Source organism: Rhinopithecus roxellana, chromosome 14 (assembly GCF_007565055.1).
Source record: "Rhinopithecus roxellana isolate Shanxi Qingling chromosome 14, ASM756505v1, whole genome shotgun sequence".
In the NCBI taxonomy this organism is placed as follows: Eukaryota; Metazoa; Chordata; class Mammalia; order Primates; family Cercopithecidae; genus Rhinopithecus; species Rhinopithecus roxellana.
This window is the reverse complement of record NC_044562.1, coordinates 68309763-68336251: the sequence shown is the minus strand read 5'-3', so window position 1 is coordinate 68336251 and position 26489 is coordinate 68309763. Positions and strand designations below refer to the sequence as shown.

Below are 26489 nucleotides of genomic sequence, written 5' to 3'. Positions count from 1 at the left end.
AACATCTGTACTTTGAGCTATACTTAAATGTACTACTTTTACAGTTCAGTACACACTAAATCATCAAATTAAACATTGAGAATTATGAATGCCTGGCTTTTAAATGACTCCTTCTATATATATTGTTCCTTTACAAATTTCTACTTTCGGCCAAGTGTGGTGCCTCATGTCTGTAATCACAGCACTTTGGTAGGCCGAGATGAGAGGATTACTTAGGCCAGGAGTTCGAGAACAGCCTGGTCAACAGAGTGAGCTCCTGTATCTATTAACAAAAAAAAAAAAAGCCAAATTTCTATTTTCATTTTAAAGGTAATCACTCATAGAAGCAGACAACAGAAGGGGAAGACAATGTGAAGATTACAAATTTACTCCCACTTTAAAACCCTGTGTGTGTGTGGGTATGTGTGTGTATGTGTGTGTATATATATATGTGTGTGTGTGTATATATATATACATATATATATATATTTTTTTTAATAATTAATCTGATCTTCCTCAGGAATCCTCCTCACAAGCCAGCTTATCATGAACTGCCAGGAACTTCCGCATGTCTTGCCCTCCTAACCATACCATGCCACCATTTTCAGTCTCCTAAGTTTCTATATTTTGCCCATGGACAACCTAGTCTAGTAAGCCTCCTCTTCCTGCCTCCACCCATGAGCCCACCCGAGGTTTCAAAGGACATCCAGGGTAAACATCCATTGTTTTCTGGCCTTCCTATTAACCTATTTAAGATAACCATTCCTATTGCATGAGCCGACCAAGCTGGAGAGGAGGCAATCACAATACCTATGAAGCCTTCGCCACCTTTAACTTAACCTGTCTCTTGCAGTGCTCACTGCACCCAGGTGAAAGGTGTAGTTTCTCCACCTCCTCTTTCATTATATATCCATTACAAATACATCATGCTCCCTCTTTGTAAGGTGACACTTTGCACTGTGTTTTCCCCAGAGGCTATGATGACAGATGAAGGACAAGGAAATACTAGCTTACTAACATCTGAGCTTCAAGAAGGGATGACCAAAGCTATTGGTAAATATACGGGCTGCATTGCCCACTTGGTATGACAAGCAGTGGTTTGGGTTCAGACTAACTTTCATACAGGAAATGACAGATTTTAACTGCCACCAGGTTTGCTGAGAAAGATACAGCAATGGGAACAGCATGTTAACATGATAGCATCAAATACGTCTTCAATAGATGTTCTTACAGCAGCCTAGCTATTGCTTTCCTGATCCTAAAAAAATATGCTCAACCGAGTTTTAAGAAATGAGATCTCACAAATGCATGCAGGCTGCTCTGACATAAGGAAGCTTCATACACGAAGGGGATCATCTCTTCTAATTACCTGTGAATGTGTTTTCCAAGTCCCTCCAAGGTATGCACTCAGTTAAGAGGGAACCATCCAAGGAAGCTAAGGTTATGTTTTCTTCAACAGATTTTCATATATTTGTAATCAGATGAGCTCCCAGGTCTGTATATTAATTAACAGTTCTCTTAGTCCAAATCAGGAGTTGTTTTCACAGTAAACAATATTGAACAGAGCTAATGTTCCACATTTATCTCAAATAAGTATGTTCCTAAGGAAATAACATTGGGAGAGCGTAAAGCAAAGGTCATCACATGCAAAACAGATTTAGGCTCGATAATGCTTTCTCTCAAAGGGTAAATCCAAAAACATATCAAAAATTTAAAATAGTGACAATAATGCCTTATTTTGGGGAGAAATAGCCCGAAATGAAAACATCTGGAGTAACCACCAAAAGAATACATTTAGAATAAAAACTTCCAAACATGTAGAAAGCCGAAATGAAATTTTAAGAACAGACAAAGCGTATTCCATCCAAAAGCACGACAAAGGAGGAGAGGAAAGGAGAGCAGGGGAGAGGGGAGAGAAAGAGGGGAGGGGAAAGGAAAGGAGAGCAGGAGAGAGGGGAGGGGAGAGGAAAGGAGAGCAGGAGAGAGGGGAGGGGAGAGGAAAGGAGAGCAGGAGAGAGGGGAGGGGAAAGGAAAGGAGAGCAGGAGAGAGGGGAGGGGAGAGGAAAGGAGAGCAGGGAAGAGGGGAGAGAAGGAGGGGAGGGGAAGAGGAGGGGAGGGAATGGGAGGGGAGGAAAGGGGAGGAGAGGAACAGAGGAAAGAAGGGAAAGAGAAAACACATAAGATTGTAGGAGAGAAATCCAACCGTATCAATTATCTCTATAAGCATAAATGGACTCAACTGTTTGGATTCAATTCAAAATAAATATTAGGTTAAATATAAAAGATAAAAACATAACAAAATTATATGTTCTTTATAAGAAATATAAAAGAAAATACTAAAGAACCTTTAAGTAGTTTCATTATTATTACTACAGAGAGAGTCTTGCTCTGACACACAGGCTGGAATGCAGTGGTGTAATCATACTTACTATAACCTTGAATTCCTGGGCTCAAGTGATCCTCCTGCCTCAGCCTCCCAAGTAGCTGTTACTACAGTTGTGTGCCACCATGCCCGGCTATTTTTTTCTTTTTTTCGTAGAGACAGGATCCTGCTATGTTGCCCAAGCTTATCTCAAACACCTAGCCTTAAGTGATGCCCCCACTTCAGCCTCCCAAAGCACTGGGACTACAGAAACGAGCCACTATGCCCAGCCCCTTGAAGTAAATATGTTAATGTCAGACAAAATAGACTTTAAGGCCAAAGAATAGCTACAGATGAAAAGGTAAGTAATGATAAAGTTTCAATACATTACAAACAAATACACAAATGAACAATGTTAGCAATACAAAGAAAAACACAGAGATGTTTCAAAATTTTAAACTGGTTTTTAAGTGCTATAATTAATAAATTTATAACACAATGTGGAAAGCATAAATGCAATGAAAACATTCTTAGAAAAATAAAACTTAACCAAAATTGACTCAAGTAGAACTAGAAAACTCAAATCATTTACGTAAGATTGGTTATAAATGTGAGTTTTTCTAACCTTTTAAGGAATAAATTCAATCTCACAAATTTTCATCCAAAGAATGAAAATGGAAGACATATTTCTTAACTTATTTATCAGGCTATTATATACTATAACAAAACCATATTAGCAAAATGCAAGAAATTATTTCATTCTTCCTCATGACAACAGGTTGAACAAAATCATCAGCACTCTGAATTCAGTAATGGATTAAAAATTAAATATTGTAAACTAGGTGAATTTACCTGGAAATCACAACTGCTTTAATTAGAAAAGCAATAAATGTAATTCATTACATACATATATAAATGTAAAACCATACAATTATTTCAATAAAGTATTTAATAAAATGCAGTATTTATAACAAAAATTGTTAGCATACTACTAATATAAGAAAATTTCATAATATTTATAGGACAGCTATTAAAAAATTATCATACCTATTGATGAAACTTGAAAGTATTCCCTATAAAATAAGGAATAAAGGCAATAATGCATACTTTGACCATTTCCATTTAAGTTGCTGAAGGTTGTGGCCAATGGAATAAGACAGAAACAAACAAACAGAAAACAATACAAGGTCTAAGAAATAGACAAGATGAAGCAAAGACACTTAACATTTGTAGATTATGTGATTTATATTTATATACAATATAAAATAATATAAAGATAAATATTAGTATTGGACAATTTAACAAGATGAATACAAATAAACATACAAAGTCAATTGCCTTTATATGTATTAACAATGATCAATTAGCAAACATATGTTATAAAAATATATCACTTAAAATAGCAGCAGAGCAAGTAAAATACCTAGAAGTATATATAGCGAGATGTGTAAGCCATTTTGAAGAAAGTTATAAAACATACATGAAGATTTTAAAGAAGACATAAATTTATGGAGAGGTAAACCATGCACTTAGATAAAAAGACTCAACATTTGCATGGAAAAGCAAATGGCCAAGATAAATATCAATCCTAAAGAAGAAAAACAATGTGTAGTGCTTTGGTCAGTCAGCTGTGAATAATTTTTATACATTCACAGTTATTAACATATTATGACATTGGTGTAGAGACAATTCAATGGAACGGAACAGAGTATAAAAAGAAACTTGCACATACACAGAAACTTGATTTTTGGCACAGTGAATACTGAAAGCCAGAGGGGAAGAAGAAACTATTCACTAAATGACTCTGGAACAACTGGTTGTCTGTATAGAAGAAAGAAAAATGCATACAATTGACTGCATAAAAACAGTTGCTGGTAAATTCAAGATTTAAAGCTAAATTAGAGCAATCATAGATTAATATATTTGGGATCTGTATAATCTCGAGGTAGAGAAACACTTCTTAAATGGAATATTAAAAAGCACAATTCATAAAAGCAATAAAAATACTTGATTATATTAAAATTAAAGATTAATTTTACCAAGATTCACCAAAAAGAATAAAAACTCGAGCCATTCCATGTGAGAATTTATCTGCAACATAGAAAACTGAAAAAGAATTAGCTAGCTCTACTGTATAACTACAACAAATAAATTTTTTTAAATTAGTGATTTTATTAAAATGGCCACATGATATGAATAGGAATTTAACCAAAGAAGAAACACAAATGGCCAATAAACATGAAAAGATGCTCAGCCTCATTAGTTACCAGGGATACGCAAATTAAATCCCCAATGAGATAGCATTTCACAACCACCAGATTGTCAACGATTTTAAAAAGTCAGACAGTCTGAAGTGTTGCAGAGGATGTGACACAAAAGAATGATCATCTGCTGCTGGTCAGAGTGTAAACTGATACTACAACTTAGGGAAATACTTCGGCATTCATTCATTCACTTAATATATAATAATCGACTATTTACAATGCATCTGGCAGTACTCTGAGGCTGCAGCATGAACAAAACAGAAAAAAAAATACCATTTCAAGTTGAACATGCACATCTCTTAAACTGTAAATTCACTTCCCAGAGATTATATGCTCTAAGAGTATAATTATATAACCTAGAGAAAGCTGTACATATGTATATATGTGAATGTTCAAACCAGTACTGCTTCTAATTAAATTAAGAAAGGTAATAACCAAAATGTGGATTATCAGGAGAACATATAAATAAATTGAAATATAGGATATAAAAAAATTTATTGGGCCGAGCGCGGTGGCTCAAGCCTGTAATCCCAGCACTTTGGGAGGCCGAGACGGGCGGATCACGAGGTCAGGAGATCGAGACCATCCTGGCTAATACGGTGAAACCCTGTCTCTACTTAAAAATACAAAAACACTAGCCGGGCGACGAGGCGGGCGCCTGTAGTCCCAGCTACTCGGGAGGCTGAGGCAGGAGAATGGCGTAAACCCGGGAGGCGGAGCTTGCAGTGAGCTGAGATCTGGCCACTGCACTCCAGCCTGGGTGGCAGAGCAAGACTCCGTCTCAAAAAAAAAAAAAAAAAAAAAAAATTTATTAGTTTGATGCAAAAGTAATTGTGGTTTTTGCCATACTAAAGAAGCATTCAAAATGAATGAAATACAGCTACACATCAAAAAGTATAAATCTTAAAAATTATATTATGGATGAGTATGTGACAGTAGGCAAAAACTAAATATATTTAAAAACACGCATATTTAGTGGTAAACTAAAGAAAAGCAAGGGAATAATTAACACACAATTCTAGACAGGAATTACTTCTGGGAACTAAGGAAGAAGCAAGGGTTATCTGAGGTAAGGTTTTATTTTTGAATAAGGGGGTAGATACATCAGTGCCTGACTAATTTTTCAAAGCTACTTGAGTTTTTATATACTTTCTGAAAATATTATATATTTTTCATTTAAAAATACTCTACATTCTTAACATAGTAATTAGGCTAAGTTTCTTTGCTTGGTTATCAACTGGGACCAAAACAATAAAGTAGTAAAATCAAGGACTCACAAATGTCACTGCTCATACATCATATAAAAACTAGTATATTCTAGTATTACCAATTAGTATAATCTTATCTTAGTGAAAATTAAAAGAAGCAATTTAAAGACATCAGGTGTGGCACAGTGGCTCACGCCTGTAATCAGAGCACTTTGGGAGGCCGAGGCCGGCGGATCACTTGAGGTCAGGAGTTCGAGACCAGCCTGACCAAGATGGTGAAACCCTATCTCTACTAAAAATATAAAAATTCACCGGGCATGGTGGCGGGCGCCTGTAATCCCAGCTACTTAGGAGGCCAAGGCAGGAGAATCTCTTGAACCTGGGAAGTGAAGTTTGCAGCAAGCCAAGGTTGTGCCACTGCACACCAGCCTGGGTGACAGAGCAAGACTCCGTCTCAGTAAAATAATAATAATTAGTTAATTAACAAAGGCATCAGAAAACTAAATGAAGGCTTTGTGATAATATATGGTTATCAAGAACAAAATCTACAGTATTGAAAGAAACTGTCTAAATCTTCAACTAAATCAGTTCTCAAAAATATTTCAGTTATGTAAATTCTTTCAAAGACATGCCGATCAAGGTAGAATCACTCTATAATTTATCCTATTAAGACCTCAAAATTCACTAACATGTTAGAAAATAATTTGTAAGAGTTTATATAATGGAAAGCCATTCATATAGGCTGACTCAGCACAGCAGTTACAATGTTACAAATCATATTTAGTGAACATTATTCAAACATAATTTCAGTTTAAGACTAGCACATGAAGTTAAGGTGATACTTTGCGGGATAGAAATATTGAAATGGAAGCTCTTTTTTAGAGACTGATAATTATTTTGACCCTTTAAGCCAAATTCTTATAAATAACTGTTCTCTAGACAGTAAGCTGGGCAGCTCGGGAGGATGGGAATGTATCTATCATCCTTGATGCATAGAATAGTGTCTGTACATGTAAATGAATTATTTTTACAGAAATTAATGTAAGATTTTTATAATTTAAACCATTTTGCTATGAATTTACCCTATTTTGAAGGTGAATTTTAAATCTATGTCGCTGTTGGTAGGCATCTATAAATATTAGTATTTAACTTGAGAAACATTGTATAATTTATATAAAAATAAGCATTGTAATAAATTAATATCACTACTCTACATCTATGGGAAACTATGCAACAGTACTTAAATTTATATAATGTATATTTAATTTCACCTATCAGATCAGGAACCACATAGCCATTTTTCAAAACATAGTAAGAAAAGAGTCTTGCGTGATTAAAGGTTCAGTGTATACTCTTCAATCAAATAATCTAATTTCTAAACACCTAAGTATTCAGAAATGTCAAGTGAAATTACTCCAGCCTAGGAGAGTTGTAGATTTTCAATTAAAAGGTTAGTTATAAATGAAATACTGCTTTAACTACACTTCCCTATGACATACTTTGTATAGTCAATAACAAAAACAAGGTTCAGTTACGTTAAAATTTCTCATCACATATATAAAAACCCATACATGCTTGTATATATATTTATGTATATATAAATACACAGTTTCCCCTTTCTAATATATATATACACACACACATATATGTCATATATATTATATATATACATGAAGGTAATTTTTAGACATTTTCTTTGGATTCTATAAATTAAGTGTTGTCTTTTTCACAGTATACTTTTGATATGTATTCATAATGTTCTGTATTTCTCTAGCTCTGTCAGTTTCACACTGCTTTACAGTGTGAAATTAACAGGAAATGGTGCAAAACTGACAACTGAAGGCACAGAAATTTAACAAAAAATTACTATGCAAATTGTTTGAGAAAGGCTAAAAAATAGATATTTGATAGCAATGACTATGTTCCAATTGATAAGATGTTTCAAAGAAACCCTGATTCTTTTAACTATATGAACCTAAATAGATATACATCATATATATCATATATAAATAAATATATATATATATATATATATATAGAGAGAGAGAGAGAGAGAGAGAGAGAGAGAGAGAGAGAGAAGAGAGTAATCTAGACAATAGCACACTACCTTCCTACCTTACAGGAAAAGATCTACAGTGTTCTTAGAATGAAATATTAGAGTCGTAACTTCTGCATATCTCCCTAAAATAAAGTGGTAGCTCCTACTTTTGCATTCTTGTTGACAACTGTCATTTCAAACTTTCTCTCCACAACAACCGTCTCAACTTCCTTTACAACAAGTATGAAATACCAGTTAAAAAAAGGAGTAGTGTGGTAGGTTCACCTTTGGTATTCTGTATCTTCCCTTCATTAAAATCGCATCCATTTATTGCCCTATCAAACCAGTTACCATTGTTTGGGGGCTTCATGCCTCTTTTTAACTTCTTAATGCATGTCTTGCACCTCTCCATATCCTTTATGTGTTTCCTTCTATTATCAGCCCATTCCAATTCCAGACATTGTTTTAAAAATATAATTATATAAGTTTGGAATCACATTCCTCACTCTTTCACTTACTAGCTGTAAGATCTAGGGGCAGTTATTTTCTGGGCCTCTGTTGCTGATTAGGATATGGGAGTATTAGTACTATACTGAAGCAATTTTTTAATACAGTAAATGTGATTATACGTAAAGCACTTAACATAGTGGTTGGCACAGGATAAGACTTCAATACACTGTGGTGGTGGCCTAGTGTTTTTATTACAAGTCACCCTTGGGTGCTCCTGTTCTAGGCTTTCTACATCATTTCATGTCGACAAAGCCCAATATCAACACACAAATAGCAAAAAAATTATGGGCTACTTCTGTTTAATAAATAACTTGTGATAATGATGAGGAGGAGATAATATAGTACCATTACTACATTTGTGCTTTACACATATCTATAGACATCATCTTATGTAATACACATAGCATATCTGTCATTTTTGTAGATGTGTAGCATTTTTCTTATTTAAAGCATGGGAAAAATCACAGAGATGTTAAGTAGTGCAACTGGACATTGACTGGACATTGAGCTAGTTAATGAAGAATGGAGATGAGAATCCACATTACTTTAACCCAAGTACTTTAACCACAATGTGTGACTTAAATGAGTATATCACATTGTCCTTGAAATAGTCGTCTTGTGGTACAAGTAGAGTTCCATGTGTGTGTTTCATGGAGCACCCAGACCATAGTGTGAGTTTGGATGAGATGAACAGATACCCAACATTAAAAAGAGATCTCAGCAGCCTTTAAAGGTGGGTTGAGTGAATCAGAAGCAAGGCATTTTATCTGAAAACCACTCAGTTTTATGATTCTATTATTTTTATAAACTTAAAATATATTAAAATAAATTCTTACTTCAATTATCCCGCTTTTGAAAATCCATCAGTTTTAGCTTTCCAAAAATTAATCTCCAAACAATAGAAATACCACTGATTTAATTTCTTATCCACAGAATTGTCAAAGGGAGTTGTGTTATCTAAGCAATCTTAGGCTCTTGCAGCATGAGCTATCTTATAATGACACACTTCGGAAGTCCTACATAATAAGGAAAATAATATCTGAAAAATATATGATTGCTACAGCTATAAATGGCTACATCTGCCTTTTTAAGGAGTAATCATGGGAAACAGCAACGTTTGCCACCTCAGAACATTTATAACCTACTTAAGTAGACCACAGCAGTGTAGCCATTCTGCTTAGATATATTTTTATTGTTACAAACTTAGAATTATATACAACATAAGAATAAATTTGGAATTATATGATTAAAAATGTAACCAATGAACATGACCAAAGAAAAAGTGATTTGAATAACCACCATCGAAAAACATCATGTCACACCTAAATTCTATGCATTTAAGCCATATGGAGTGCATCAAAAGCTACCATAAAGTGACTAAAAAGATTTTGAACATTGAGGAAATCTTATTTGTGAGCAGATGCCCACACTAGCTTGGAGGCAGCAGGTTTTCACTGGGTGACAAATCATATCACTGGGGCATTTTTGTGAAGTCTATAAAAAGAATGTTTAATAGTAAAATGCATGAATATTGATAATAACAAACAATATGGGCACTTCAAGATGTTTCTGTAGAGCATCATAATCACAAAAAATGCCCCGAATCTTGAAACAAATGCAGCTCATTCCCATTCCCAGAGAGCAACTGCCCTTTTGTCAGATTTGACTCTTTTAGACAAAAATCAATGAGAAAGTTGTCTGAATAAAATGCATATGATTAAACCCTTCGAACGTAGTTATCTCAATAATAATCTCAATTTAATCCTTTGTGTTCTTAGAACAGCTAATTCTGGGGAAAATAAAAAACATTAACCATTTTCTTCTCTTTTTTTAAACTGCGAGTGCAGTCGAACTTCAAGCACCTACGAAATCACATAAAAAGTTTCCTTAGAATTTTCCAGCATATGAAGTTCTTAAAGGATACTAAAAAAAATTACTCTGAATTCCTTGTTTTGGAGATGAGGACTTTAAAACCCACATAACTACGTGACTTACTTAAGGTATCAAAATCCATTGGTAGCAGCCTCAAGATGAGAATCCAGAAAACCCAACTCTGATGTGGTGTTCTTTCCACCACACCATGACCTCTTTTATATGAAAGAGAGCAGTGAGTGTGAAAAACACACATTTGTGGATTTGGGGTCTTGAAAATTTTTGTTTCCCACAGCTAATTTTTTTAGCCCAAAACATAACAGCATTGTTATATATGAAATATATTTTTAAAACTTTGATTTTAAATTTACTATTAGCTGGTCCCAATATATAGCACTCTCTTCCCAAAGGACTGATGTCATCAAAAAATTTTTAATACTGGTTTGCAAACTCTAATCTTTAGGGAAGACTTTGGGACAGGAAGAAAACAACACTAAAGAATGAGTATTTTTCTGATGGCCAGTGATGATGAACATTTTTTCATGTATCTGTTGGCTGCATAAATGTCTTCTTCTTTTGAGAAGTGTCTATTCATATCCTTCGCCCACTTTTTGATGGTGTTGTTTGTTTTTTTTCTTGTAAGTCTGTTTGAGTTCTTTGCAGATTCTGGATATTAGCCCTTTGTCAGATGAGTAGATTGTAAAAATTTTCTCCCATTCTGTATGTTGCCTGTTCACTCTGATGGTAGTTTCTTTTGCTGTGCAGAAGCTCTTTAGTTTAATTAGATCCCATTTGTCAATTTTGGCTTCTGCTGCCATTGCTTTTGGTGTTTTAGACAGAGAAATGCAAATCGAAACCACAATGAGATACCATCTCACACCAGTTAGAATAGTGATCATTAAAAATTCAGGAAACAACAGGTGCTGGAGAGGATGTGAAGAAACAGGAACACTTTTACACTGTTGGTGGGATTGTAAACTAGTTCAACCATTGTGGGAGACAGTGTGGTGATTCCTCAAGGATCTAGAACTAGAAATACCATTTGACCCAGCCATCCCATTACTGGGTATATACCCAAAGGATTACAAATCATGCTGCTATAAAGACACATGCACACTTATGTTTATTGCGACACTATTCACAATAGCAAAGACTTGGAACGAACCCAAATGTCCATCAATGACAGACTGGATTAAGAAAATGTGGCACATATACACCATGGAACACTATGCAGCTATAAAAAAGGATGAGTTCATGTCCTTTGTAGGGACATGGATGAAGCTGGAAACCATCATTCTCAGCAAACTATCAAGAACAGAAAACCAAACACTGCATGTTCTCACTCACAGGTGGGAATTGAACAATGAGAATGCTTGGACACAAGAAGGGGAACATCACATACCAGGGATTGTCATGGGGTGGGGGGGCGGGGGGAGGGATAGCATTAGGAGATATACCTAATGTAAATGACGAGTTAATGGGTGCAGCACACCAACATGGCACATGTATACATATATAACAAACCTGCAGGTTGTGCACATGTATGCTAGAACTTAAAGTATAATAATAATAAAAAAGAATGAGTAATAGAAATCAATAGGAAAATATTCGTCAGAAAACGCGATTCCATTTTATATATTTATAACTTTAAAGCCCATTATGAATTCTTGATAAAAGATTAAGTCAGGGAACTGCTGAAAATTATTAAAAACTCAGGTAGCACAAGTACTTTTTAAATTTTTCTTAAATCCAACTCCCAAAGTAATGTCTTTTAAAAAGATTCAAGTATATTATGCTTTAGAGTATTAGCCAAAGAATAGACCAAATTCTAATGACATAGTGAAGTAAAAACATGACTTCAAAGAAAATTTAGTTCACATAAAATATTTACTCTGAAGTCAAAACTAGATTAAAGAAAACTAATGAAAATATTCTTCTACTTTCAAAAAAAAAAAAAAAGGAAATTAACTTTCTTTTTAGTTCAAGTTCCCTGAAAATCCCAAAAGGAAACATTTAATTTTCTAGGACATGCTGAAAGACACAGGTAAAAAGGAAACACAGTTAGAGCTGAATTAATCAAGCAAACATCATTGACAATCAACAGAACTTTCCTGGTGATTAAACACAATTTGAGACAGCTGGAGGTGGACCCAATCTAGTAGTAAATTCCAAGGAAACAGAATCTTATGAGTGCAAAATGGTGTTAGAAAAACAGAATTTGTAAACAGACGTAAACCTCTCAGAAGTTTCAAGACCACAGGGACAAAATCAGAGTGAAAATCAAAAGGATAAACCTTGCATTTTCAAGTTTAGAGATATATTATTAACTTGTAGCTTCTTGCCTGGTCTTGTTCTTACATTTCAAGTTACATAATGCTTATATGAAGTACTCATCTTCTCCAATTTTGTAAATATTCCAAGGGTCACATTACTATTAGTTTTCAGGAAGGCAGAAGATTAAATACCATATGATATGGTTGGGCTCTGTGTCCCCACACAAATCTCATTTCGAACTGAAATCCCCATAATCCTGATGTGTCAAGGGAGAAATCTGGTGGGAAGTGATTGGATCATGGGGGCGGTTTCCCCCATGCTGTTCTCATGATAGTGAGTGAATTCTCATGAGATCTGATGGTTTATAAGTGTTTGACAGTTCCTTCTTCACACACTCTCGCTCGCCTGCCACCATGTAAGATGTAACTGCTTCCCCTTTCGCCATAATTGCCAAGTTTCCTGAGGCCTTCGCAGCCATGTGGAACTGTGAGTCAATTAAACCTCTTTTCTTTATAAATTACCCAGTCTCAAGTATGTCTTTATAGCAGTGCAAAAACAGACTAATATACCATAGTATCCCCAGGGTAGGATTGCTTTAGTTGTTAATTCTAAATTGTTAAATCTAAATATATCTGGACTCTCGCTCTATCTATTTAACACTGCATTGGGACAATTTTAAGATTGATTATACCCCTGCTTAGAGTGACCACACATTCCAGCATGAGGTAACACTAAGTTTATGCCTGGGTCTTGGCTTAATCATTAATAACTCTTAAAAGTGTCTCATTTCAATGACAAATCATATTACCACCACCTGTAAATAACTTTAAGTTGACTCTTCTCTCATTCTTCTGGTCTTCGAGAAGACATTCTTTCATGTAATATAATTCTAGAAAAGGAGTTAAATGTTGAAGACCAACAGGGGAAGTAGCGGGAGCCGGTGCAGACGCGAACGACTCTGTCTGACAGCTTTGGGGAGAGCCGCGGATCTCCCAACGCGGAGGTTGAGATCTGAGAACGGACAGACTGCCTGCTCAGGTGTGTCCCTGACCCCTGAGTAGCCTAGCTGGGAGAAATCCCCCACTAGGGGCAGTCTGACACCCCACACCTCACAGGGTGGAGTACACCCCTGAGAGGACACTTCCAAAGGAAGAATCAGACAGGTACACTCGCTGTTCAGCAATATTCTATCTTCGGCAACCTCTGCTGCTGATACCCAGGCAAACAGGGTCTGGAGTGGACCTCAAGCAATCTCCAACAGACCAACAGAGAGTCCTTCTGACTGTCAGAAGGAAAACTATCAAACAGGAAGGACACCTATACCAAAACCCCATCAGTTCGTCACCACCATCAAAGACCAGAGACAGATAAAACCACAAAGATGGGGAAGAAGCAGGGCAGAAAAGCTGGAAATTCAAAAAATAAGAGCGCATCTCCCCCTGCAAAGGAGCGCAGCCCATCACCAGCAACGGATCAAAGCTGGTCAGAGAATGACTTGGACGAGAGGAGAGAAGAAGGCTTCAGTCCATCAAACTTATCAGAGCTAAAGGAGGAATTACGTACCCAGCGCAAAGAAACTAAAAATCTTGAAAAAAGAGTGGAAGAATTGACAGCTAGACTCATTAATGCAGAGAAGATCATAAACGAAATGACAGAGATGAAAACCATGACACGAGAAATACGTGACAAATGCACAAGCTTCAGTAACCGACTCGATCAACTGGAAGAAAGAGTATCAGCGATTGAAGATCAAATGAATGAAATGAAGCGAGAAGAGAAACCAAAAGAAAAAAGAAGAAAAAGAAATGAGCAAAGCCTGCAAGAAGTATGGGATTACGTAAAAAGACCAAATCTACGTCTGATTGGGGTGCCTGAAAGTGAGGGGGAAAATGGAACCAAGTTGGAAAACACTCTTCAGGATATCATCCAGGAGAACTTCCCCAACCTAGTAGGGCAGGCCAACATTCAAATTCAGGAAATACAGAGAACGCCACAAAGATACTCCTCCAGAAGAGCAACTCCAAGACACATCATTGCCAGATTCACCAAAGTTGAAATGAAGGAAAAAATCTTAAGGGCAGCCAGAGAGAAAGGTCGGGTCACCCACAAAGGGAAGCCCATCAGACTAACAGCAGATCTCTCGGCAGAAACTCTACAAGCCAGAAGAGAGTGGGGGCCAATATTCAACGTTCTTAAAGAAAAGAATTTTCAACCCAGAATTTCATATCCAGCCAAACTAAGTTTCATAAGTGAAGGAGAAATAAAATCCTTTACAGATAAGCAAATGCTTAGAGATTTTGTCACCACCAGGCCTGCCTTACAAGAGACCCTGAAGGAAGCCCTAAACATGGAAAGGAACAACCGGTACCAGCCATCGCAAAAACTTGGCAAAATGTAAAGACCATCGAGGCTAGGAAGAAACTGCATCAACTAACGAGCAAAATAACCAGTTAATATCATAATGGCAGGATCAAGTTCACACATAACAATATTAACCTTAAATGTTAATGGACTAAATGCTCCAATTAAAAGACACAGACTGGCAAACTGGATAAAGAGTCAAGACCCATCAGTCTGCTGTATTCAGGAGACCCATCTCACATGCAGAGACATACATAGGCTCAAAATAAAGGGATGGAGGAAGATCTACCAAGCAAATGGAGAACAAAAAAAAGCAGGGGTTGCAATCCTAGTCTCTGATAAAACAGACTTTAAACCATCAAAGATCAAAAGAGACAAAGAAGGCCATTACATAATGGTAAAGGGATCAATTCAACAGGAAGAGCTAACTCTCCTAAATATATATGCACCCAATACAGGAGCACCCAGATTCATAAAGCAAGTCCTTAGAGACTTACAAAGAGACTTAGACTCCCATACAATAATAATGGGGGACTTCAACACTCCGCTGTCAACATTAGACAGATCAACGAGACAGAAAGTTAACAAGGATATCCAGGAATTGAACTCATCTCTGCACCAAGCGGACCTAATAGACATCTATAGAACTCTCCACCCCAAATCAACAGAATATACATTCTTCTCAGCACCACATCGCACTTATTCCAAAATTGACCACATAATTGGAAGTAAAGCACTCCTCAGCAAATGTAAAAGAACAGAAATTATAACAAACTGTCTCTCAGACCACAGTGCAATCAAACTAGAACTCAGGACTAAGAAACTCAATCAAAACCGCTCAACTACATGGAAACTGAACAACCTGCTCCTGAATGACTATTGGGTACATAACGAAATGAAAGCGGAAATAAAGATGTTCTTTGATACCAATGAGAACAAAGATACAACATACCAGAATCTCTGGGACACATTTAAAGCAGTGTGTAGAGGGAAATTTATAGCACTAAATGCCCACAAGAGAAAGCAGGAAAGATCTAAAATTGACACTCTAACATCACAATTAAAAGAACTAGAGAGGCAAGAGCAATCACATTCAAAAGCTAGCAGAAGGCAAGAAATAACTAAGATCAGAGCAGAACTGAAGGAGATAGAGACACAAAAAACCCTCCAAAAAATCAATGAATCCAGGAGTTGGTTTTTTGAAAAGATCAACAAAATTGACAGACCGCTAGCAAGGCTAATAAAGAAAAAAAGAGAGAGGAATCAAATAGATGCAATAAAAAATGATAAAGGGGATATCACCACTGACCCCACAGAAATACAAACTACCATCAGAGAATACTATAAACACCTCTATGCAAATCAACTAGAAAATCTAGAAGAAATGGATAATTTCCTGGACACTTACACTCTCCCAAGGCTAAACCAGGAAGAAGTTGAATCCCTGAATAGACCAATAGCAGGCTCTGAAATTGAGGCAACAATTAATAGCCTACCCACCAAAAAAAGTCCAGGACCAGATGGATTCACAGCTGAATTCTACCAGAGGTACAAGGAGGAGCTGGTACCATTCCTTCTGAAACTATTCCAATCAATAGAAAAAGAGGGAATCCTCCCTAACTCATTTTATGAGGCCAACATCATCCTGATACCAAAGCCTGGCAGAGACACAACAAAAAAAGAGAATTTTAGACCAATATCCCTGATGAACATTGATGCAAAAATCCTCAATAAAATACTGGCAAACCGGATTCAGCAGCACATCAAAAAGCTTATCCACCATGATCAAGTGGGCTTCATCCCTGGGATGCAAGGCTGGTTCAACATTCGCAAATCAATAAACGTAATCCAGCATATAAACAGAACCAAAGACAAGAACCACATGATTGTCTCAATAGATGCAGAAAAGGCTTTTGACAAAATTCAACAGCCCTTCATGCTAAAAACGCTCAATAAATTCGGTATTGATGGAACGTACCTCAAAATAATAAGAGCTATTTATGACAAACCCACAGCTAATATCATACTGAATGGGCAAAAACTGGAAAAATTCCCTTTGAAAACTGGCACAAGACAGGGATGCCCTCTCTCACCACTCCTATTCAACATAGTGTTGGAAGTTCTGGCTAGGGCAATCAGGCAAGAGAAAGAAATCAAGGGTATCCAGTTAGGAAAAGAAGAAGTCAAATTGTCCCTGTTTGCAGATGACATGATTGTATATTTAGAAAACCCCATCGTCTCAGCCCAAAATCTCCTTAAGCTGATAAGCAACTTCAGCAAAGTCTCAGGATACAAAATTAATGTGCAAAAATCACAAGCATTCTTATACACCAGCAACAGACAAGCAGAGAGCCAAATCAGGAATGAACTTCCATTCACAATTGCTTCAAAGAGAATAAAATACCTAGGAATCCAGCTTACAAGGGATGTAAAGGACCTCTTCAAGGAGAACTACAAACCACTGCTCAGTGAAATCAAAGAGGACACAAACAAATGGAAGAACATACCATGCTCATGGATAGGAAGAATCAATATCGTGAAAATGGCCATACTCCCCAAGGTTATTTATAGATTCAATGCCATCCCCATCAAGCTACCAATGACTTTCTTCACAGAATTGGAAAAAACTGCTTTAAAGTTCATATGGAACCAAAAAAGGGCCCGCATTGCCAAGACAATCCTAAGTCAAAAGGACAAAGCTGGAGGCGTCACGCTACCTGACTTCAAACTATACTACAAGGCTACAGTAACCAAAACAGCATGGTACTGGTACCAAAACAGAGATATAGACCAATGGAACAGAACAGAGTCCTCAGAAATAATACCGCACATCTACATCCATCTGATCTTTGACAAACCTGAGAGAAACAAGAAATGGGGAAAGGATTCCCTATTTCATAAATGGTGCTGGGAAAATTGGCTAGCCATAAGTAGAAAGCTGAAACTGGATCCTTTCCTTACCCCTTATACGAAGATTAATTCAAGATGGATTAGAGACTTAAATGTTAGACCTAATACCATAAAAACCCTAGAAGAAAATCTAGGTAGTACCATTCAGGACATAGGCATGGGCAAGGACTTCATGTCTAAAACACCAAAAGCAACGGCAGCAAAAGCCATAATTGACAAATGGGATCTAATTAAACTAAAGAGCTTTTGCACAGCAAAAGAAACTACCATCAGAGTGAACAGGCAACCTACAGAATGGGAGAAAATTTTTGCAACCTACTCATCTGACAAAGGGCTAATTTCCAGAATCTACAAAGAACTCAAACAAATATACGAGAAAAAAACAAACAACCCCATCAAAAAGTGGGGAAAGGATATGAACAGACATTTCTCAAAAGAAGATATTCATACAGCCAACAGACACATGAAAAAATGCTCATCATCACTGGCCATCAGAGAAATGCAAATCAAAACCACAATGAGATACCATCTCACACCAGTTAGAATGGCAATCATTAAGAAGTCAGGAAACAACAGGTGTTGGAGAGGATGTGGAGAAATAGGAACACTTTTACACTGTTGGTGGGATTGTAAACTAGTTCAACCATTATGGAAAACAGTATGGCAATTCCTCAAGGATCTAGAACTAGATGTACCATATGACCCAGCCATCCCACTACTGGGTATATACCCAAAGGATTATAAATTAGTCTACTACAAAGACACATGTACACGTATGTTTATTGCGGCACTATTCACAATAGCAAAGACTTGGAATCAACCCAAATGTCCATCTGTGACAGACTGGATTAAGAAAATGTGGCACATATACACCATGGAATACTATGCAGCCATAAAAAAGGATGAGTTTGCGTCCTTTGTAGGGACATGGATACAGCTGGAAACCATCATTCTTAGCAAACTATCACAAGAAGAGAAAACCAAACACCGCATGTTCTCACTCATAGGTGGGAACTGAACAATGAGATCACTTGGACTCGGGAAGGGGAACATCACACACTGGGGTCTATCATGGGGAGGGGGGAGGGGGGAGGGGGGAGGAGGGAGGGATTGCATTGGGGAGTTATACATGATATAAATGATGAATTGATGGGTGCTGACGAGTTGATGGGTGCAGCACACCAACATGGCATAAGTATACATATGTAACAAACCTGCACGTTATGCACATGTACCCTAGAACTTAAAGTATAATAAAAAAAAAAAAAAAAAAAAAAGTGTCTCATTTCAATGACAAATCATATTACCACCACCTGTAAATAACTTTAAGTTGACTCTTCTCTCATTCTTCTGGTCTTCGAGAAGACATTCTTTCATGTAATATAATTCTAGAAAAGGAGTTAAATGTTGACCTCACCATAATAGGAACATTTCAATATATACCTTGACTTCTTGGGTTCTGTCTCCTGTTCCCGTTTCTTCATTACTTTCTATTAGGAGTATAAACTTTAGTTCTTCCTATTGAAATTGTGCACTACTCTTTTCTGCAAGATTCTTCCTTTATCTTTAGCTGGCTTGGAAGTCTATACCTAATTTAAAAGAGTAAATGTACGAGAAAATGCTTCAAAGCCACTAATTAACTTCCAAATCAATTATTGCAATAAAGTCAATTTATAAATTATGTACTACTTCTATACTGATAATTTAGTACAAAATTTAAGCTCAATAAATGATATTGAATGATCATGTGAATGAATGAATGAACAATTCAGAAAGAAATATATATACAGGCAGCTTAGTGTGAAGTAATAGAAAAATTATGATAAAAAGAGAAATAGAATGGTAACAGGATAGAGGAGAAGCAGTCTAAAATCAAAAGTATAATTAAATTTGAAAGAGTCCTTGCCACACAGTGATTGTCCACAATGACCAGCATATTCTAAGGCAACAAAAGTTATCAACTCAGTTTGTTGGGACCTTTTTTCCCCTTTTTACTAAACACCATCAAAATATAACTCAGACTTTATCATAAAAGTCACTTGTTAACATAGATTAAGGCTTTGAAAGTATGCACTTACCTGACCAAAATGCAACTATTTCTTCAAGCAAAATATGTATACATTTGGTTTCAACCTGTATGTTCAGATTTGGCTAGTACCATTCCCATTTTGTAAAAAGAAGTAGCCAAGATTTCAAACTTAGAAAGGTATACCTCTGCTTTTACTTTTTCCCACAATTACCATGTTCCTAAGCATTGCGCTATATTATGTGGCATATGTAACTTCATTTGATTGTCATACTTACTGGATGCGGTACATTTCACAAATGAGAAAACTGAGTTTAGAGAGGTAAGAGAACTTTCCCACACAGATAGTAAGAGTCAGGGTCAGTGTTCGAACCTGTGGCCGCCTGACACCAAGTCACAAAATCTTTGCCATTTGTACTTTCTTAATTTACTTGTAACCGTTTCTTCACAATCAATTCATTTGTGGTGCTTCTTTCAAAAACTCTCCAGCACCTACACCGCAGAGCACAAACCAACCCCTTTAACCAGTGATTCTCAAAGGTAACTTTAGAACAAACTGAGGAGTTCTTAATAACACCCATGCCAGCAATTCTGATTTAATTGATCAGGGTGGTGCGTGGGCATGGCATCGTTTAAAAATCTCCTGCCAGACATGGTGCCTCATGCCTGTATTCCCAGCTACTCAGGAGACTAGGGTGAGAGGATCATTTGAGCCCAGGAATTCAAGGAAGCAGTGAGCTGTGATTGTGCCATGACACTCCCACCTGGGCACCATAGCAAGACCCTGTTTCTAAAATAAACAAACAAATAAAAGTTTCCCAACTGATTATAACATGTGGCCAGAGCTGGGAAGACTACCAGAAATGTGCATACCAGGCCCTCTGCAACCAACTTGCCTGCTTTGCCAACTCTTGTTTCTTGACAGTCCCTCACAGCCACCACACCCTCTAGGCATGACACAAACAGACCACCATTTGGCACTAATCTGTACATAAAGAAAGAATGCCTAGCAAAGGAAAGAAACTTTTTTGGATTAAGATCTCTCTCTTTTTTGCACAAATGTTCAGCCTTTATAGTTTGAGGTTATAGTCTCTGAACCTATTAAAACTGTCTCACAGTAGGGGTTTAATGAAGCATCTTTCCCTGCTATGTTTCTGCTGTCATTTTTCATGAGGCAAAGAAAGATGGAAATTCAAAGAATTTTAGCATTAGGTCAACTGATTGTGTCCCGTTAGCTCAGCCAATTTAGAGGATGGTGCTAAGACTAATATCACGGTTTTTCTGTTGTCCAGTTGGCTCTTTATGGATTCACAAACACTAACCATACCCTTAATCCTCTATAGGCAGTACATAAATGCCAGCAATTATGCAGCTGATCATAATAGGAAAAGGGTATGTATGACTTGGTGAAAATCCAATAGCATCATCTTGAAACGCAAAGAAGAACATATTTCAAAGAGCAGCAGTCCAGCCAATTTGGACCAATTAGAAGACAGAAGGAAAATATCTAGTTAATCAATAGTCAGCTGATCATAATATTAATCAAACCTTTCATGCTTCAGTTCTGCAAGCTGATGTTGAATATAAAATAAAATCACTCCCATTTGGGCTCAGCTGGGATTTTGAGCTTATTAAACAAAAGGAATACGTTAAATTAACATTCTAACTCAGCATTAAACCCCTAGAAGCAAGAGAATTCATCATAAAATGTCCGTCATCTCATCATGATTCTGTATTACAACCCCAAAGGTAAGATCACCCCATGTTATGAGTTTCTCAAACAGAGAACTAAATGTATGAGATTAAAAAACAGGGTGAGCTCAGTGCAGCACTGAATCCCATCGCATTTGCAGATTTAAGGTATGCTTTATTATTATTTTAATGTGGTTTTGGCCATTCTTCCTCTATTTTTTAATATGGTGGTGTGACTTGCATCGAGCTCCCTTGAAAAGTTTTATTTCCAACACAAAGCTGAAATTCCCCAAGACCCTTAATGTTTTATACAGACACTCAAAAGTAAGAAAAGTAGAAGTTCGAGGGAGGGACACTCAGATGACTATGTACAATCATGAATTCTTGCAGAGTTATTTCCAGCAAGTATGGAAGGTAAACATGCATTATCAGTTAGGCTAAGCCTGGATACCAGAAATGATCATAGAGGGTCAATGCAACTCCTGCTGAGAACTTGACCGAACACCAGCTTTTTGTCTTGACCTTCTAGGCAACATACACTTAGGAGGACAAGGGCAACAGGCTGGATCATCATGCAGTTACCCAGTGGGATGAATTCTCCTCTATAGCTTTTCCCATCCATTAACTGCGAGTAGAAACCATAAAGTCATCTTCTAGCAACTTTACAAGCTTTTTCTGTGATAACTTTTGATCACATCATATTCCTTCCATTTCCCCTCCGCTTCTTTCATCTGTTACCTTCTTTTAAATATGAACATATTTGTTATTCTCAAAGTAAGCCATGTGTATGTTAAAAAATTTAAAAGTACAAGAGTAAAATAGTTAAATATAAATCTACTTCAAACAGCACAAAGAGTATACAGTTTAAAGTAATTCTACCTTGAACCCAGTCCCCAGTCTCCCATGAAATAAATTCATTCTTTTCTTTTTCCTGATCTCCTCCTCCTTCCCCCATACATATGTATATACATACATACACACATACAAACATACACACCTATCTTTTACACAAACAATATGAACTTTGTTCTGCATATTGCTAATTTTTCTTCTATTTTGCACATTATTCCATATCAGTTCTTACAGACATACCTTATTATTTTATTTTATTATTTTTATTTTATTTTATTTTATTTTATTTTTGTTTTTTTTTTATTATACTTTAAGTTCTAGGGTACATGTGCATAACGTGCAGGTTTGTTACATATGTATATTTGTGCCATGTTGGTGTGCTGCACCCATCAACTCGTCAGCACCCATCAATTCATCATTTATATCATGTATAACTCCCCAATGCAATCCCTCCCCCCTCCCCCCTCCCCATGATAGGCCCCAGTGTGTGATGTTCCCCTTCCCGAGTCCAAGTGATCTCATTGTTCAGTTCCCACCTATGAGTGAGAACATGTGGTGTTTGGTTTTCTCTTCTTGTGATAGTTTGCTAAGAATGATGGTTTCCAGCTGCATCCATGTCCCTACAAAGGATGCAAACTCATCCTTTTTTATGACGGCATAGTATTCCATGGTGTATATGTGCCACATTTGCTTAATCCAGTCTGTCCCAGATGGACATTTGGGTTGATTCCAAGTCTTTGCTATTGTGAATAGTGCTGCAATAAACATACGTGTGCATGTGTCTTTGTAGTAGAACAATTTATAATCCCTTGGGTATATACCCAGTAGTGGGATGGCTGGGTCATATGGTACATCTAGTTCTAGATCCTTGAGGAATCACCATACTGTTTTCCATAATGGTTGAACTAGTTTACAGTCCCACCAACAGTGTAGAAGTGTTCCTATTTCTCCACATCCTCTCTAGCAACTGTTGTTTCCTGATTTTTTAATGATTGCCATTCTAACTGGTGTGAGATGGTATCTCATTGTGGTTTTGATTTGCATTTCTCTGACGGCGAGTGATGATGAGCATTTTTTCATGTGTCTGTTGGCTGTATGAATGTCTTCTTTTGAGAAATGTCTGTTCATATCCTTTGCCCACTTTTGGATGGGGTTGTTTGTTTTTTTCTTGTAAATTTGTTTGAGTTCTTTGTAGATTCTGGATATTAGCCCTTTGTCAGATGAGTAGATTGCAAAAATTTTCTCCCATTCTGTAGGTTGCCTGTTCACTCTGATGGTAGTTTCTTTTGCTGTGGAGAAGCTCTTTAGTTTAATTAGATCCCATTTGTCAATTTTGGCTTTTGCTGCCGTTGCTTTTGGTGTTTTAGACATGAAGTCCTTGCCCATGCCTATGTCCTGAATGGTACTACCTAGATTTTCTTCTAGGGTTTTTATGGTATTAGGTCTAACATTTAAGTCTCTAATCCATCTTGAATTAATCTTCGTATAAGGAGGAAGGAAAGGATCCAGTTTCAGCTTTCTACTTATGGCTAGCCAATTTTCCCAGCACCATTTATTAAATAGGGAATCCTTTCCCCATTTCTTGTTTCTCTCAGGTTTGTCAAAGATCAGATGGCTGTAGATGTGTGGTATTATTTCTGAGGACTCTGTTCTGTTCCATTGGTCTATAGCTCTGTTTTGGTACCAGTACCATGCTGTTTTGGTTACTGTAGCCCTGTAGTATAGTTTGAAGTCAGGTAGCGTGACGCCTCCAGCTTTGTCCTTTTGACTTAGGATTGTCTTGGCAATGCGGGCTCTTTTTTGGTTCCATATGAACTTTAAAGCAGTTTTTTCCAATTCTGTGAAGAAACTCATTGGTAGCTTGATGGGGATGGCATTGAATCTATAAATAACCTTGGGCAGTATGGCCATTTTCACGATATTGATTCTTCCTATCCATGAGCATGGTATGTTCTTCCATTTGTTTGTGTCCTCTTTGATTTCACTGAGCAGTGGTTTGTAGTTCTCCTTGAAGAGGTCCTTGACATCCCTTGTAAGTTGGATTCCTAGGTATTTTATTCTCTTTGAAGCAATTGGGAATGGAAGTTCATTCCTGATTTGGCTCTCTGCTTGTCTGTTACTGGTGTATAAGAATGCTTGTGATTTTTGCACATTAATTTTGTATCCTGAGACTTTGCTGAAGTTGCTTATCAGCTTAAGGAGATTTTGGGCTGAGACAAGGGGGCTTTCTAAATATACAATCATGTCATCTGCAAACAGGGACAATTTGACTTCTTCTTTTCCTAACTGAATACCCTTGATTTCTTTCTCTTGCCTGATTGCTCTAGCCAGAACTTCCAACACTATGTTGAACAGGAGTGGTGAGAGAGGGCATCCCTGTCTTGTACCAGTTTTCAAAGGGAATTTTTCCAGTTTTTGCCCATTCAGTATGATATTAGCTGTGGGTTTGTCATAAATAGCTCTTATTATTTTGAGGTACGTTCCATCAATACCGAATTTATTGAGCGTTTTTAGCATGAAAGGCTGTTGAATTTTGTCAAAAGCCTTTTCTGCATCTATTGAGATAATCATGTGGTTCTTGACTTTGGTTCTGTTTATATGCTGGATTATGTTTATTGATTTGCGAATGTTGAACCAGCCTTGCATCCCAGGGATGAAGCCCACTTAATCATGATGGATAAGCTTTTTGATGTGCTGCTGAATCCGGTTTGCCAGTATTTTATTGAGGATTTTTGCATCAATGTTCATTAGGGATATTGGTCTAAAATTCTCTTTTTTTGTTGTGTCTCTGCCAGGCTTTGGTATCAGGATGATGTTGGCCTCATAAAATGAGTTAGGGAGGATTCCCTCTTTTTCTATTGATTGGAATAGTTTCAGAAGGAATGGTACCAGCTCCTCCTTGTACCTCTGGTAGAATTCAGCTGTGAATCCATCTGGTCCTGGACTTCTTTTGGTGGGTAGGCTATTAATTGTTGCCTCAATTTCAGAGCCTGCTATTGGTCTATTCAGGGATTCAACTTCTTCCTGGTTTAGTCTTGGGAGAGTGTAAGTGTCCAGGAAATTATCCATTTCTTCTAGATTTTCTAGTTGATTTACGTAGAGGTGTTTATAGTATTCTCTGATGGTAGTTTGTATTTCTGTGGGGTCGGTGGTGATATCCCCTTTATCATTTTTTATTGCATCTATTTGATTCCTCTCTCTTTTCTTCTTTATTAGTCTTGCTAGCGGTCTGTCAATTTTGTTGATCTTTTCAAAAAACCAACTCCTGGATTCATTGATTTTTTGGAGGGTTTTTTGTGTCTCTATCTCCTTCAGTTCTGCTCTGATCTTAGTCATTTCCTGCCTTCTGCTAGCTTTTGAATGTGTTTGCTCTTGCCTCTGTAGTTCTTTTAATTGTGATGTTAGAGTGTCAATTTTAGATCTTTCCTGCTTTCTCTTGTGGGCATTTAGTGCTATAAATTTCCCTCTACACACTGCTTTAAATGTGTCCCAGAGATTCTGGTATGTTGTATCTTTGTTCTCATTGGTATCAAAGAACATCTTTATTTCTGCCTTCATTTCATTATGTACCCAGTAGTCATTCAGGAGCAGGTTGTTCAGTTTCCATGTAGTTGAGCGGTTTTGATTGAGTTTCTTAGTCCTGAGTTCTAGTTTGATTGCACTGTGGTCTGAGAGACAGTTTGTTATAATTTCTGTTCTTTTACATTTGCTGAGGAGTGCTTTACTTCCAAATATGTGGTCAATTTTGGAATAAGTTCGATGTGGTGCTGAGAAGAATGTATATTCTGTTGATTTGGGGTGGAGAGTTCTATAGATGTCTATTAGGTCCGCTTGGTGCAGAGATGAGTTCAATTCCTGGATATCCTTGTTAACTTTCTGTCTCGTTGATCTGTCTAATGTTGACAGTGGAGTGTTGAAGTCTCCCATTATTATTGTATGGGAGTCTAAGTCTCTTTGTAAGTCTCTAAGGACTTGCTTTATGAACCTGGGTGCTCCTGTATTGGGTGCATATATATTTAGGATAGTTAGCTCTTCCTGTTGAATCGATCCCTTTACCATTATGTAATGGCCTTCTTTGTCTCTTTTGATCTTTGATGGTTTAAAGTCTGTTTTATCAGAGACTAGGATTGCAACCCCTGCT

General features: G+C 36.9%; 1 protein-coding gene across 7 annotated transcripts in view; it reads right to left on the bottom strand.

The window, feature by feature from the left end:
- Positions 1 to 26489, bottom strand: part of ZNF385B (zinc finger protein 385B) — a 446640-nt gene that overhangs the window by 294867 nt on the left and 125284 nt on the right. The window contains exon 2 of one of the 7 annotated variants that reach the window (XM_030917004.1): positions 1349 to 1580. The exons of the other annotated variants lie outside the window; for them this stretch is intronic. The gene's annotated coding sequence lies outside the window, so the exon portion shown is untranslated. The remainder of the gene's footprint in view (positions 1 to 1348; positions 1581 to 26489) is intronic. 7 annotated transcript variants of the gene reach the window in all.